Consider the following 16,318-nt stretch of genomic DNA (forward strand, 5'->3'; position numbering starts at 1 on the left):
CTTCTTGATTCCTCTTTGAGCTTCATTTCTTTGCAGCTTTCTGTTTCAGCAAAACCTGACTGCTGGCATTGCATCTTGTTTCAAAAGCTTCTGACCCAGTCTGCGTCCTAGCCTTTGTCTGATCTTGTTCTCTTCGCAGTCAGGGAAGGGATCAAAGGCCTTCTAATAGAGTGAGTGTGAAGCATTTCTTCATTTGCCAAGGCACTCAAATTAATTGCTTATTATTTACAGTCTGTGAGTTATCATCAATGCCAGCTCATTACCATCTCCACTATCTCAGCCTGCTTCATAATTCTCACTAAATAAAAATCCAACAATAACTTAAACTTATCCATAAGCAAAACACGACAGATGTTGGAAATCTGAAATAAGAGTGGAAAATGTTAGAAACAGCAAGCACCAGTGGAGAGATAAATTGAGTTAACGTTTCAATTGTGATCTTTCATCAGAACTGATTTCCAGTATTTTCTGTCATTATTTAATAACTGAAACGTCTTCTTTTTCTCCCAAAATCCTGTGTGTCAAATAAAGCTCACAAGGTAGCATAAGAATATGGAAAATAAGAGCAGAAGTTGGCCATTTGGCCCATTGAATCTTCTCCACCGTTCAAACTGATCTGAGGTGGCCTCAATTCCACTTTCCTGCCTGTTCCCCCTCCAACCTCCTCCATAACCCTTCATTCCCTTGTAGATCGGAACTTTGTCTAACTCAACCCTGAATATATTCAATGACTCAGCCTCCACTGCCCTCTGAGGTAGAGAATTCCAAAGATTAATGACCCTCTGAAGAAATTCCACCCTCATCTGAATCTTAAATGGGAGAGTCCTTATTTTGAAACTGTGCCCTTTAGTTTGAGAATCCCCCATGAAACATCCTCTCAGCATCTGTCAAGGCTCCACAGAATCAGTAAAATCACCTCTTATTTATCTAACCCCCAATGAGTGCAGACCTGCTCTGCACAGCCTTTCCTCATGAGGCAATCTTTTTAATTCTGAATCAACCTAATGAATTTTGTACTGTCAGCAAATTTGGCTACAAAAAAGTAGTCTCTTCATCCAAGTCATTAAGGTCACTTGCGACCCTAGCACTGATCCCTGTGACACTTGCTGCAGCTATATGAGAAGGGGTGAAACAGATCCTCAATCCTACCACTCCAAATCTGACCGTAACAGGGTTTTTATGTGAATTTGAAAGGATGGAGGTATTTACTCAATGGGGGAATTTTTTCTGTCCCGCCCACCATGGGAATCGTAGCGGGGTGGGGGGGCGGGGAAGACCATGCAAAGGTCTGTTGATCTTGGGTGGGATTTTCTGGTTTTGGGGTGAGCGTGGCCGGAAAATCCCACCCTATGTCTGTATTAAACCATTTACGTGTTGTCCGTAAAGAAATGAGTCTGGCAGGCCGTCTTGAGTTGAAAGCAGAAAGGGGTTAGTTTTTGTTTGAAAAACCTATCCAGGTAAAGATAGAAAATCTATTTAAAAAGGCAAACACATGCCTCAACCTTTACAACACATACCATGCAAAAAGTTTCAAGTTATACTTTAAGTTGTTATTTTCTTAATCAAACTAAAGTTCAATGCTGAAAGGTGGGAAAATTGAGAGTTCACTGTTTCTGAGTCCTTTGCTGGAATCTGCAGCTGCAACACAAATATTTTCATGGTGGTTGTGAAATTTCAGGAATTGAAGCCCATGTAAGACTGCTATTGGCAGAGACAATTTGTTTTCAAAATGTAATCGGTATTTTCCGGAAGTCAATGATTTTTGCACGAGGTTCCTTTTGATGGAAGTTCATCATGTTTGCACTAGGTTTTTTAAACTGTAAAGAGATAGGGCTTTAGCCTGGGAGAGAAGAGAAGGGAGCTCGTTACTGCTTCATTGGCAGCTTTTCCAGGCTACTTTCTTTTAAGGAGCTTGTGTGATGCATTAAAGAGATTTTAAAATTTGTTACTTCACTCACGATCTCTCTCTCTCCCCATTATGATTTCAGAAGGCGTTTACTTTGTTACACAGACTGTGGCTTTTGTTTCATGGTTTATAATGTAGAAGCCATTAGCTTCTGAATGATTCAGTACCCATCTTGATGAGTTAGGAGAAACACTTTTCTATATTGCTATTGTCCTGGTAGACTTTCTGTCTCTGCTTGAGAGCTAGCTTTATGAAAATGCAAATATAATTGCAGTTCAGTTTCCAGTAAATCCTTTTGAAGTGGTCCTTGACATCAGCAAGTGTGAAATTCCATGAGGGTGTCTGGGCATGTCTGAATTGTAATTCACAGTGGAATTTTCCAGAAGCTGATCAATTGCAATAACAGACATCAGGTGACTTGCGGCAGCCATCTTAAGTCAGTGTCTTTTCTTGCTTTTAAAAAGTCCTTTTCCAAAGAGTTCAATATATATTGATCAGCTAATGAAATTATATACTGATATCATTCATGCAGAAGTCATATCATCATTTCCCACTCTACTGGTTACAGTTTCCCCAACCAGAAAATGACCCTTCAACCCCATCTCTCGGTTTCCTATGAGTTAGCCAATCCTCTATCCATGTGAATATATTATCTTGAACGTTCTTTGTCAAAGACTGGAGGAAAGGTGGGAGTCATGTGACATGGCCGTTGGCTTGTGGAACAAGTAATGTTGAATGAAATCAGGTGGAACTACACCATGCGGACTGCAGGGGTTCAAAAAGTCAGCTCACCACCACCTTCTCAAGGGCAATTAGGGATGGAAAATAAATGGACTGACCAGTGAAGCACATATCCCTTGAATGAATAAAGACTATTGCCTTTCTGTACTGCATAGCTCAGACTGCTGCTTACCATCTCACTGACAGCCTCACAGATGAGGAGGAATATCTGGCCCTCAGCTATACTGTTTCTGTTGGAAATTCTGTACCAGCACCTACACGTCTGGTTCATCTCAGTATGCCCATCTCAATGTGTGGAGTCAATTCCACTGGAAAAGTGAATTATCCAGCAATAAGTTTTCAGTTTGCTGATCTCCAAGAAGGAATATATAATTGGCTTTTGATTCTGGTCTCTCGAAACTATATGAATCAATCAGCTGGAGTCTCTTGCCACCCTGCGGCATTTTTCTCAGTGGTAGTAGGTGGCCAGCAGCAGATCCTCCGGGCTAGCAGCAGGATTTTCTAGCCCCTCCGCTGTCAATGGGATTTTCCATTGATTCCACCCCATGCTGCTGGGAAACATAGGTACCATGGACAGGACCAGAATATCTCGCCAGCACGAAGAGCCGGAAGATTCTGCCTAATATTTTCTTTTCTCTGTGCTCCAAAGCTTTCTTTTCCCTTCCCTTCTCTTCATTATCTAAAGATGGGGTGGGGGGGGGGGGGTGGTGGTATTGCAAATTCTCTTTGTACATTTTGAATGTGTGAATGTAAACTAACTCTTTGAGTTAATCTTATCTTGCGTTTGCTGTGGGGTTATTAGCAGAAAATTGGCTCCCACAATCCGAAAGGTGGGAAATAAACCACCGCTTATAAAGAGGGAAATAAATCAAAGCAGCTTTCTGTTTAAGCACAGAGGGTGAGAGGAGAAAGTAATATGTTTAAATTAACCCCCATCCTGTCCATAACACTTTATTTTATTGTAATTAATGCTGAGTATAACATGTATAGATTTAGTTTCATGTGATTGGTTACAGTTCACTCGGAGTCTGTGTTGCCATGACAACATGAATTTTTACGTGCATGTTGTCATCTGGAGTTAGGGAGAGCAATGGTGGAGACTCCAACTTTCTTTCTATCACATGGCTGACCAGGAATGGCTCTTACTCTTACTGCCTAACAATGGCCTGTGTGGGAAGGATTTGCAGGTTAATATTCAACCTGTTTGGCTGTGTAGTGAACACATCTTCCTTGGCCATCAACTCTTGGATTAGGACTCAAATCCAAGCCCAGAGGCAAGGACACTACCCACTGCACCACAAGATCCCTAGTTTCACATGCAGGGATCTTCTACAGATATTCAACTTCCAGCTTCCTTCTCTTCTGCCTGGTGTTTAGTGCTTAACTACCTTTATTGTCCTGAGTGAAGAAACAAATGCAGGAATGCAATGTATAGTTCAAAGTTCTGAGAGTCATAACTCAAAAGCATTCATGCTCCAAGAACCCTTCAGGCTGTTGAATGACGGGAGTAGGCTTGAGTGAGCATAAAAGCCAGAATGGCCTGTTTCTGGACAGTTATGTAGATTTTTGCCTTCAAGAAATTAGGCACTATTCAATCAAAATTTAACCCAAATTGCTTACTGCTATGCAACTTGATTTATTTTTCATTGTACACCCATTGAAAACTTATAGAAGAGAGTAATTAGATTGACAGGTTTTCTTAAGAGCCAGGATGTTGCTATTCCAAAGGTTAGGTTAGAGCTGGCATTGCTGGAAGCAGCAGTGAAAATCTTGTAGCTATTTTCTCCATTGGTAGTCAATTTAACAAACCTCACACTTTACATCAACTCAACCATCTGGTTTTGATCTTGGGGTTTTCGAAAAAAAAACCTCATGATTTTAAATTACCCCTAAGCTTCCCTCGGCTGGTGAGGTTGGTCACAATTAAATGAAATGATAGAATTACCCGCTTCGCTTCCAGTAGAACCTGACTGCTTACGACTTATGACTTTATGTGGCATGGACAGCCATCCCAAGTAAACAGGCTCTTCATTTAAGTTGTATTTTAAGTATGCAGATTGGCCCCAATATCATCTGGGGCTCAGCAGTTCAAAAGTCAATTGACTATGATGGGACTGGAAAATCCTGTCAGCAGATGAAGCAGTATCCGGAGGCCTGAGCAGTAATGGCTTCCAAATCAGACTGAAATGTAATTGATGGAAGCTGAACAGAGGGGCGGCACGGTGGCTAGCACTGCTGCCTCACAGCTCCAGGGACCCGGGTTCACTTCTGGCCTCGGGTTACTGTCTGTGTGGAGTTTGCATATTCTCTCTGTGTCTGCGTATGTTTCCTCCGGGTACTCCAGTTTCCTCTCAGTTCAAAGATGTGTGGGTTAGGTTGATTGGCCATGCTAAATTGACCCTAGTGTCAGAGGAATTAGCAGGGAAAATATGTGGGGTTATGGGAATAGGGCCTGGGTGGGATTGTGTCGGTGCAGACTCGATGGGCTGAATGGCCTCCTTCTGCACTGTAGGCATTCTATGATTCTATGGAGGACCAAAAGATCCATGCAGACAAGTCTTAAAATTACACTCATGTTACTTTTTAGACTAAGGAGCTCACTAGGAAACCATTGCCCCCTTTGCCTTAGGCTTGCCCTTATCTCATCCCATCATGCACCCTCCCTCTACCCTACTTTCCTCACCAGACACCTGACCTTAGAGACCATTCCAGCAGGTTCCAATCACCCAAACTTTTATTCTCACCCTGACAAAGGGTCATCCAGACTTGAAACTTTGGCTCTATTCTCTCCATGATGTGGCGATGTCGGCGTTGGACTCCCCACAGATGCTGTCAGACCTGCTGAGATTTTCCAGCAGTTTCTGTTTGTGTTTTATTCTCACCCGTTGGTCAAACAAGGTTAGTTTTTTTTAAGTTTTAAGTTTATTTATTAGTGTCACAAGTAGGCTTACACTAACACTGCAATGAAGTTACTGTGAAAATCCCCTAGTCGCCACACTCTGGCACCTGCTCGGGTACACTGAGGGAGAATTTAGCATGGCCAATGCACCTAACCAGCACATCTTTCAGACTGTGGGAGAAAACCGGTGCACCCGGAGGAAACCCATGCTGACATGGGGAGAACGTGCAAACTCTACACAGATAATGACCCAAGTCAGGAATCAAACCCGGGTCCCTGGCGCTGTGAGGCAGCAGTGCTAACCACTATGCCACCATGTCACCCAGTTTTTTGTGTGTTTTTTTTTGTTAGGCGCAGGCAGCAACTGGAACCCGAATATGGAAATGAAGCCCCCAGGAGCAAGAAATCGCTCCAGACTCCCTAACCATGTGAACTTATTGTGTGAAACTTCCCTAGTACGGTGTGATCCCATCACACAGTAAAATCAGGACCAAGCTATCATCAGTAATTTTAGATTTTAAAAATAAAATTAGTGCAAATAAAACACCACTGAAATCCAAAATGTAAATATGCAAAGTTATGCATTTAATTTTTTGGGATAATTGTTCATTTTTCAAAGTATTCAGAAATCAAAAATATAAATTTTAACAAACTTCAGAATTTTTCCAGTGCTCCTACCGACATAACAGTGACTGAATCAGATCTAGCTGCTCCTATGTATGTAGGCCACATGGGCCTGTTTGATCAAACAGACTTCAAGCCAATTGGGTCTTTGGTCTTTAGTCAGCTAATCAAGTTTTGTATGGGTTGCCTGAAAGAAAGTCTGCTTTTAGAAATAGGAAGCCTGCGCAGAATTCTCCCAAGCCCCTCCCGTGATGAAGGGGGGAAGGGGGGGGGGGGGGGAGGTGGTGTGAAAGATCAATGAGAGGCTCAAAAGCCAGTTTTATGCCAATGTGAATTTACAGCAGGATCTTCCACTGGTGCCCACCCTGGCAGATTGCAAAGCCCACTGGAGACCGGCGTGAAACTCACTTACATCCCGCTGAAGTGGGAAAACACACTGGTGCGAAACATGTTTGGAAAACGTGATGTGCATATGTCGGGAATCACCTGAACAATTCCTGTGGCCAACTGCAGAGTTCAGAATGGAGGCCAACACCGGCCCCGGACCACCACAGCAGTGGGTCAGGGCAGCATCTGCAGGTGGACCTTCCAGATTCAATGTCCTGGAGGGGGTCCATCTTCCAGCCTCAGAACATTCCTGGAGATTCATTTTCTTTCTCATGAGGTCCACCTTCTTGCCCCAGAGCGCTCCTGGAGATCCATCCCAAGACCTGAAATTTCCACCTGAGCTCAATGGACCTTTAAATGACCAGCCAAATTTTCCATCTCTCACGCTATGATTCCCATGACAGGTGAGACAGGATAATTTTGGCCATTGAATTCAAAAACAGTGATGTGATGATGGAATTGTACAAAACACTGATTAGGCCACAGCTGGAATTGTGAGTACAGTTTTGCTCAGGGACACATTACAGGAAGAACATAATTGTTCTGGAGAAAGCACATTAGAGATTTACGAGAATTATATTTGTAATTGAGCGATCAATTACAATGGGGCACTGATTTAAGGTGATTAGAGGGGATCTGACAGAAAACCTTTTCATCCAGAGGGTGGTGGGCATTTGGAATTCACTGCCTGAATTAGTATATGAGGTTGAAATACTCAACTCATTTAAAAGGTACCTGGATCTGCATCTGAAGTGTTGTAACCTGCAAGGCTACAGTTGAGGTGCTGGAAAGTGGAATTAAAATGAATGGCCAGTTTCTTTATTTCTTTTTGTTGACTGATGCAAACATGATGAGCTGAATATCCTCTTTCTGCACCGTACCTATTGTTGGGTCCATTCATTCATTTGAATAGACGAGGGGACAGCACTGGCATCTTACCCAACCAGGGGTGACCCTGAAAATCAGCTGGCTTAAGCTTATAACCTGTTGCTCCAGTAGATAATTGATAAAGATTGATTATTATGACTCCTCCTCAATTCCAGTGTTGTGTGATTACCAGGATGGCAGAAGGTGAACTAGATCAACCTTGCTCTTTGATCATCAATACTGGCACAACCCCTGGGACAGGAATCATGAACATTACTAATATGTGTTTGATGTGTCTGGGGAGGGGGAGATAAGGTCAGAGATTAATAGCGCAGCCTGTTCATCCAGATGAAGGTAGTGAGGGCTGTAAGGACAAGCTATGAACTGAACTGCCCAAATCTAGCGACTTTCCATTAAAGGCAGTAGAGAGAAAAATCAGGATGACAAGTCTGCTATCACTCACTTATCACTATCACCAAAAGCACAATTTACCCCAAAACCTGTTTTTAAATGATGCCTCTAATTTTCTTTTTTCCTTCTATCTAGAGTATCCAATTTTCACTAGTATCTCCTAGCGCAGCACATAGAATGATAGGGGGCGATCTTACCTTCTTGTCCCACCGGTTGGTGGGTGAGGCGAGCTGGTAAGGTCATAAGAGGGGTGAAAAATTGGGTTTGCAGTTGATTTCTTACCTCTCTCAATTAAACCAGGCCCAGATTTCTGGTGAGATCAGCCCGGGAAGGGCGCAAGGCTGATCTCAAGAATAAAATCCATTCAAATGTGGATTTAAATATAATTAAATAAACACGATCACCCTGGCTCACCTTCTTTAGTGGCCTCGCCGGTGAAGGTCCTCATCAATGGCATACTGGCAGTGCCCATTGGGCACCAGGTAATCAGCTGGGTAGGCCAGCAATCACGGTGGGTGAGGGGGGGGGTGGTGGGTGGGGTGGGACAGAACAGAGATCTGCACACATGCGATTGTGCCCTCTACTGTGAGCTGCCAGTTTTCTGGCAAGCTTAGGCCTCACCCCCTCCCCTACTGGCAGGAAACAGATTGTGCAAAACAAGTGGCATAAGATTAGACTTGTGGCCTCACCAAAAAGGCAGATCTGAAACTCCTGTTTTCATGCTCATTCAGATTCTAAGTGCAGAAGGAGACCATTCAGCCCATCGAATCTGCACCAACTCTCTGATAGAGTGTTCTACCCAGGCCCTCTCCCCCCGCCCGCCCTATTCCAGTAACCCCGCACATTTACCATGGCTAATCCATCCAACCTAGACATCTTGGGACACTGAGGGGCAGTTCAGCATGGCCAATCCCCCTACCCTGCAATTCTTTGGACTTGAAGAGTCTCCTGTGGTGATCTACAGGTTATTTATTCTTCCTCTCCCCATCGCACCCATTTTCCTCCGGTCCAGGCTAGGATTTGAATGCAGCAGTCTATGATCCTGATGGAAAACTAAATCCTGATCAACAGGCTGGTGTTCCAGCCCACAGGCAAGTCATTTGGAATTTTACAGAAAGCAACTTCTAAACTGTGGACTAAAACAAGGTTTTCATGATAACTGCAGCAAAGTCTATTATGCAGACCAAACGTGAATCAATCCCACATGCTTTCCTAAAAGCGGATCTGAATTGGTAGGCGCCTGCTGTTATATTAAAAAGATTTTCTACAGACAGCACTCAATAATACAGAACAGCATCCAAACCTTGTTTACAACACATTGTCACAGTTCATTATCTGCACTGATGGTGGAGAATGCATCACTGTGCACAATAAACTGACTCCAGTCTATTTTAACACAATGACTTGTGAGCCATCTCGAGTGCTGTCACCAAGGCTAGGGGATGGGACCTGAACCAAACTTAAATTGCCTCAATCCAGGTTAACCTATGATGAAAACTGCAGCTAGCCTAGATCAGCATCAGATGCGCTTTGAAAATAGCAACTTTTTTTTACTGTTTACAAGCTAAAAGTTAAATTAAATAGTTGTTTTGAGGGCTAGGGTTCAGTCAAATGAGGTTTGAGCAGTGTCAGTTTTTATTCTAATAATCTGCTCTCAGAATGTATACAACACTGACAAGATAGTATTAATGCCCAGCCTTAGTTGGCATAGAAACTTAGTTGGCATGATAAAGGAGGAAATTTGCCTTGATGGTATTACTGGAAGATTGAAGAAATGTTCATGGAATATGGGACCAGAGATGCATGTTGCCTGGTTCAAGTCAAGGGTGTGGTTTCCCTTCTTCAAGGACATGAGTGAAACCAGTTGTTTTTGCTTTCAAAATAAAAATCCAACATCTTCCATGGAAGCAACTTTGAAATGACCATATTAAGTTCATTAAATTTCATTTGTTATGCATTACACAATTTCACTGGCCAAGAATCTTGTAATATTGGGAAAGAACACTGTTCCAATCTTTACTAAAAATAGATATCTGTACATAACTGCAAGAAAGTAAAGTGAGCCCAGCACCTAAACAACTTCAGGATGTTCCAAAGCATTTTACAGCCAATTATTGTTCAGTACTTTTGAAAAAAAGCAAAATGAATGCTGAAAACCTGAAATTAAAACAGAAACTGTTGGAAATGTTTAGCAGGTCAGGCAGCATTCTCTACAAAGAGAAAAAGAGAGTTAACACGCGGGATTTTATGGCCTCATAGAACATAGAACATCGAACAGTACAGCACAGAACAGGCCCTTCGGCCCACGATGTTGTGCCGAGCTTTATCTGAAACCAAGATCAAGCTATCCCACTCCCTATCATCCTGGTGTGCTCCATGTGCCTATCCAATAACCGCTTAAATGTTTCTAAAGTGTCTGACTCCACTATCACTGCAGGCAGTCCATTCCACACCCCAACCACTCTCTGCGTAAAGAACCTACCTCTGATATCCGTCCTGTATCTCCCACCACAAACCCTATAGTTATGCCCCCTTGTAATAGCTCCATCCACCCGAGGAAATAGTCTTTGAACGTTCACTCTATCTATCCCCTTCATCATTTTATACACCTCTATTAGGTCTCCCCTCAGCCTCCTCCGCTCCAGAGAGAACAGCCCTAGCTCCCTCAACCTTTCCTCATATGACCTACCCTCCAAACCAGGCAGCATCCTGGTAAATCTCCTCTGCACTCTTTCCAGCGCTTCCACATCCTTCTTATAGTGAGGTGACCAGAACTGCACACAATATTCCAAATGTGGTCTCACCAAGGTCCTGTACAGTTGCAGCATAACCCCACGGCTCTTAAACTCCAACCCCCTGTTAATAAAAGCTAACACACTATAGGCCTTCTTCACAGCTCTATCCACTTGACTGGCAACCTTTAGAGATCTGTGGATATGGACCCCAAGATCTCTCTGTTCCTCCACAGTCTTCAGAACCCTACCTTTGACCCTGTAATCCACATTTAAATTTGTCCTACCAAAATGAATCACCTCACATTTATCAGGGTTAAACTCCATTTGCCATTTTTCAGCCCAGCTTTGCATCCTATCTATGTCTCTTTGCAGCCTACAACAGCCCTCCACCTCATCCACTACTCCACCAATCTTGGTGTCATCAGCAAATTTACTGATCCACCCTTCAGCCCCCTCCTCTAAGTCATTAATAAAAATCACAAAGAGCAGAGGACCAAGCACTGATCCCTGCGGCACACCGCTAGCAACCTGCCTCCAATCCGAAAATTTTCCATCGACCACCACCCTCTGTCTTCGGTCAGACAGCCAGTTACCTATCCAATCGGCCAACTTTCCCTCTATCCCACACCTCCTCACTTTCATCATAAGCCGACCATGGGGGACCTTATCAAACGCCTTACTAAAATCCACGTATATGACATCAACTGCCCTACCTTCATCAACACACTTAGTTACCTCCTCAAAAAATTCTATCAAATTTGTGAGGCACGACTTGCCCTTCACGAATCCGTGCTGACTATCTCGGATTAATCCGCATCTTTCTAAATGGTCGTAAATCCCATCCCTAAGGACCCTTTCCATCAATTTACCAACCACCGAAGTAAGACTAACCGGTCTATAATTACCAGGGTCATTTCTATTCCCTTTCTTAAACAGAGGAACAACATTCGCCATTCTCCAGTCCTCTGGCACCATCCCCGTGGACAGCGAGGACCCAAAGATCAACGCCAAAGGCTCTGCAATCTCATCCCTTGCCTCCCACAGAATCCTAGGATACATTTCATCAGGCCCAGGGGACTTATCGACCTTCAGTTTATTCAAAACTGCCAAGACATCCTCCCTCCGAACATCTATTTCCTCCAGCCTATTAGCCTGTAACACCTTCTCTTCCTCAAAAACATGGCCCCTCTCCTTGGTGAACACTGAAGAAAAGTATTCATTCATCACCTCGCCTATCTCTACTGACTCCATACACAAGTTCCCACTACTGTCCTTGACCGGCCCTAACCTCACCCTGGTCATTCTTTTATTCCTCACATAAGAGTAAAAAGCCTTGGGGTTTTCCTTGATCCGACCCGCCAAGGACTTCTCATGTCCCCTTCTAGCTCTCCTAAGCCCCTTTTTCAGCTCATTCCTTGCTAACTTGTAACCCTCAATCGAGCCATCTGAACCTTGTTTCCTCATCCCTACATAAGCTTCCCTCTTCCTTTTCACAAGACATTCCACCTCTTTTGTGAACCATGGTTCCCTCACTCTACCATTTCCTCCCTGCCTGACAGGAACATACCTATCAAGGACATCCAGTATTTGTTCCTTGAAAAAGTTCCACTTTTCATTAGTTCCTTTCTCTGACAGTTTCTGTTCCCAACTTATGCCCCCTAATTCTTGCCTAATCGCATCATAATTACCTCTCCCCCAATTGTAAACCTTGCCCTGCCGTACGGCCCTATCCCTCTCCATTGCAATAACAAAAGACACCGAATTGTGGTCACTATCTCCAAATTGCTCTCCCACAACCAAATCTAACACTTGGCCCGGTTCATTTCCCAGTACCAAATCCAATGTGGCCTCACCTCTAGTCGGCCCATCCACATATTGTGTCAGGAAACCCTCCCACACACACTGCACAAAAACTGCCCCATCCAAACTATTTGACCTACAAAGGTTCCAATCAATATTTGGAAAGTTAAAGTCCCCCATGACAACTACCCTGTGACCCCCACACATATCCATAATCTGCTTAGCAATTTCTTCCTCCACATCTCTATTACTATTTGGGGGCCTATAGTAAACTCCTAGCAACGTGACCGCTCCTTTCCTATTTCTAACTTCAGCCCATATTACCTCAGTGTGCAGATCCCCCACGAAGTGCCTTTCCGCAGCCGTTAAACTATCCTTGATTAACAATGCCACTCCTCCACCTCTTTTACCAGCTTCCCTACACTTAGTGAAACATCTATACCCCGGAACGTCCAACAACCATTCCTGTCCTTGTTCTACCCACGTCTCCGTAATGGCCACAACATCGTAGTCCCAAGTACCAATCCACGCCCCAAGTTCATCTACCTTGTTCCGGATGCTCCTTGCATTGAAGTAGACACACTTCAACCCACCTTCCTGTCTACCAGTACCCACCCTTGACCCTGATACCTTCCCCAATACCTCACCACCCTCACTGACTTCTGGACTACAACTCCCTTTCCCACTCCCCTGACAAATTAGTTTAAACCCCCCTGAAGAGCCGTAACAAATTTCCCTCCGAGGATATTGGTGCCCCTCTGGTTCAGGTGCACCCCGTCCTGAACCCGTAAAATCCCTTCGGAGGTCAACAGACCTTTCCATAGTCCACCCCTCGCCCACTCCGATTCCCGTGGTGGGCGGGACAGTAAAATTCCAGCCAACATTTCAAGTCAGTCATCTTTCATTAGAAACCTATTCTGATGAAAGGTCATCCACCTGAAGTGGTAGCACTGCTTTTCTCATCAGCTCTCGCTCAGTCGATAGTACGCAGTCCTCTGAGGCAGAAAGTTGTGGGTTCAAGTCAGAGTCCAGGACTTGAGCACAACAATCAAATGCAGTCGTGAGGGAATGCTGCACCATCAATGGTGTTGTCTTTTGGAAGAGACATTCACTGAGGCCCAAGCTGCTCGAATATAAAAGCAAATTACTGTGGATGCTGGAATCTGAAACATAAATAAAAAGTGGTGGAAAATCTCAGCAGGTCTGACAGCATCTGTCGAGAAAGAATAGAGCCAATGTTTCAAGTCACGATGATCCTTCATCAGAGCTCTCTCAGGTAGATATGATAATTGGGTTATTTTAAGGACTTCTGTGGTATGGTAAGTATAGACCGAGTGATCATGTGAGTACATGATGGTGTGACCACAAAAGAGGTTACGTGACCAGAGTGTGGGGTTATCCCCGGGAGCTTGGGGGGGGTTATCCCCAGGAGCTTGGGGGGGGTTATCCCTGGGAGCTTGGGGGGGTTATCCCCAGGAGCTTGAGGGGTTATCCCCAGGAGCTTGGGGGGGCGGGGTTATCCCCGGGAGCTTGGGGGGTTATCCCCGGGAGCTTGGGGGGGGGTTATACCCGAGAGCGTGGGGGGCTATCCCCGGGAGCGTGGGGGGTTATCCCAGAGAGTGTGGGGGGTTATCCCCGAGAGTGTGAGGGGTTACCCCCGAGAGTGTGGGGGATTACCCCTAAGAGTGTGGGGGATTACCCCCGAGAGAGTGGGGGATTACCCCCGAGAGGGTGGGGGATATCACCGGGAATGTGGGGTGTGATCCCCAGGAGCATGGGCAGAGCACATATGTTGAGGTAGCTGCTAAACTGGTGTATAAACTACTCTTTGTTGAAAGTCCTTTCTGTCAGTGATTAGGGAACCCACAACATTTACAATAAATATAAGAATTTCCACTAAAGTGCTCAGGAAGGAGTAGGACTAGATAAATTTTAGGGTAATTCTTGAACATACTTCTGTGGAAAATGTAGATGAGTGCTCACGCCACTTGTTTATTGTACATGAATTGGGTGTTTACTTGTATTCGGGTGGTGAGCATTAACTAGGGATTGTGCTCAAATACACAGGAATGGGCTGAAACAGATTGTTGGATTTTGAGGTATGAGATATGTAATCCATGTTTCTGTGAATAAAAGCCGTGAATGTATAAAGACTAGCTCTATCCTTTGCTGCCTAAATGAATTCTAACATCTACATATTATGTTGTAGATGGTTCTTGAAGTATATTGAAGGTACTATATGATGGTTTCTTGCTAAAATTTTAGGAAATAAAGCCTGGAGTACATGTCTGCTTGTTGCACCGTTTTATTTTCAATGTAATTCAGATGAAGTTGGCATTGATGGTGCAAAACAATCCTGGGATTTTAAACCAAATTGCCCTCGGTGTTACTACTACTACGACTACTAAGTGGAAGGGTCATCTGGACTTAAAATGTTAACTCGGTTTCTCTCCTCAGAAGCTGCCAGGCCTGCTGAGCTTATCCTGCAATTTTTACTTTTACTTCAAGTTTTTACTCACGCTAGTTCAAAAGAAAACATTGTTGCAGAAGGCATTGTTCCCCACACGGTGAGTCGCTCCTCCTAATCTCACCACGGTGGGAAAGCATCCAGAAAGCTAATGATGGGGAGAGAGAAAAGTACCTAACAGTAAGAGACTCAAATGTGCTCTCATGTGCCGACTAGTGGTCGACTGTGAAACAAGAACGATGACCAGTATCCAGTTGGCTCACAGAAACATACAGGATGCCACGAGGCAAAACATTTATTTTAAAATGTATTGTAGCAAAGAATAATCCACTGACTTGCACAAACTCCAGCCTGGATAAATGCCAGATTTGTTGCTTTGGTTCATCAGAAACACTATTAAATTTTAATTAGAAAATTTGAAAGATGCAACTGAACGGGAACGGTAACATCGTCGTTGTTCTGGGACTTGTAATCTGGAGGCCTGGATTAATGATCCAGAGACACAAATTCAAATCCCACTTTGACAGCTGAGGAATTCAAATTGGGCTAATTAAATAAATCTGGAAAAAAAAACAGAATCAGTGATGGTTACCACCTAACTACTCGATTGTTGTAAAAACCCATCTGGTCTACTAATGTTCTTTTGGGAAGGAAACCTACTGCCCTTACCTGCAGCCTATGTGTAGGTCCAGATCCATAACATAGCAATATTTTAGACATGTCACTGCCCTCTGGCTTGGTAGGTTATTTCACTCACTTGTCAAGAAGGCAACTCACCACACCTTCTTAAAGGAGATAGAGGAATGGGCAATAAATGCTGGTTTTGCCAGTGATATTCACAGTCCACGAATAAATATTTTGAAGTGCACATATTCAGCATAATGGTGCAGGGTTAAAGGGTATTGCAGTATTGCAACAGCAAAGACAACAATAACAATTTCAAAATCTGCCTGGTTTTATTTTTGGGAGGTAAAGGAGGGGGTTATTTTATATTATTAAGGCTGTGCAAAATACTGGAGTTTTCAAGAGAGAACTTTGCTCCTCTATTAAACACTCCTGCTAAGGTTCTAAATGAGACACATAGGCTGGAATTGTCCAGCATCGTACACCCCGCCACCACTGACAGCAAAAACGGAGAATTTGGCACTCAGCCAAAACTCCATTCACTGCAGCAGGGCTGGAGGATCGAGCCTCAGACGAGGTCGGAGAACCTGACCCATAATTTTCAGAACAGCTTCAGTCCAAAGCTGCTGGCCACTGACTTTTCACTAATCCACAGAAACATTTTTTTTCTTGAAAATTATTATCCAGATAAAACTTTTGAAGAATAAAACTGAACAAAGAAAATCACAGCACAGGAACAGGCCCTTCGGCCCTCCAAGCCTGCACCAACCATGCTGCCCGACTTAACTAAAACCCCCGACTCTTCCGGGAACCATATCCCTCTATTCCCAGCCTATTCATGTATTTGCCAAGATGCC

This window comes from Mustelus asterias, chromosome 3 (assembly GCF_964213995.1).
Source record: "Mustelus asterias chromosome 3, sMusAst1.hap1.1, whole genome shotgun sequence".
NCBI classification, from domain to species: domain Eukaryota; kingdom Metazoa; phylum Chordata; class Chondrichthyes; order Carcharhiniformes; family Triakidae; genus Mustelus; species Mustelus asterias.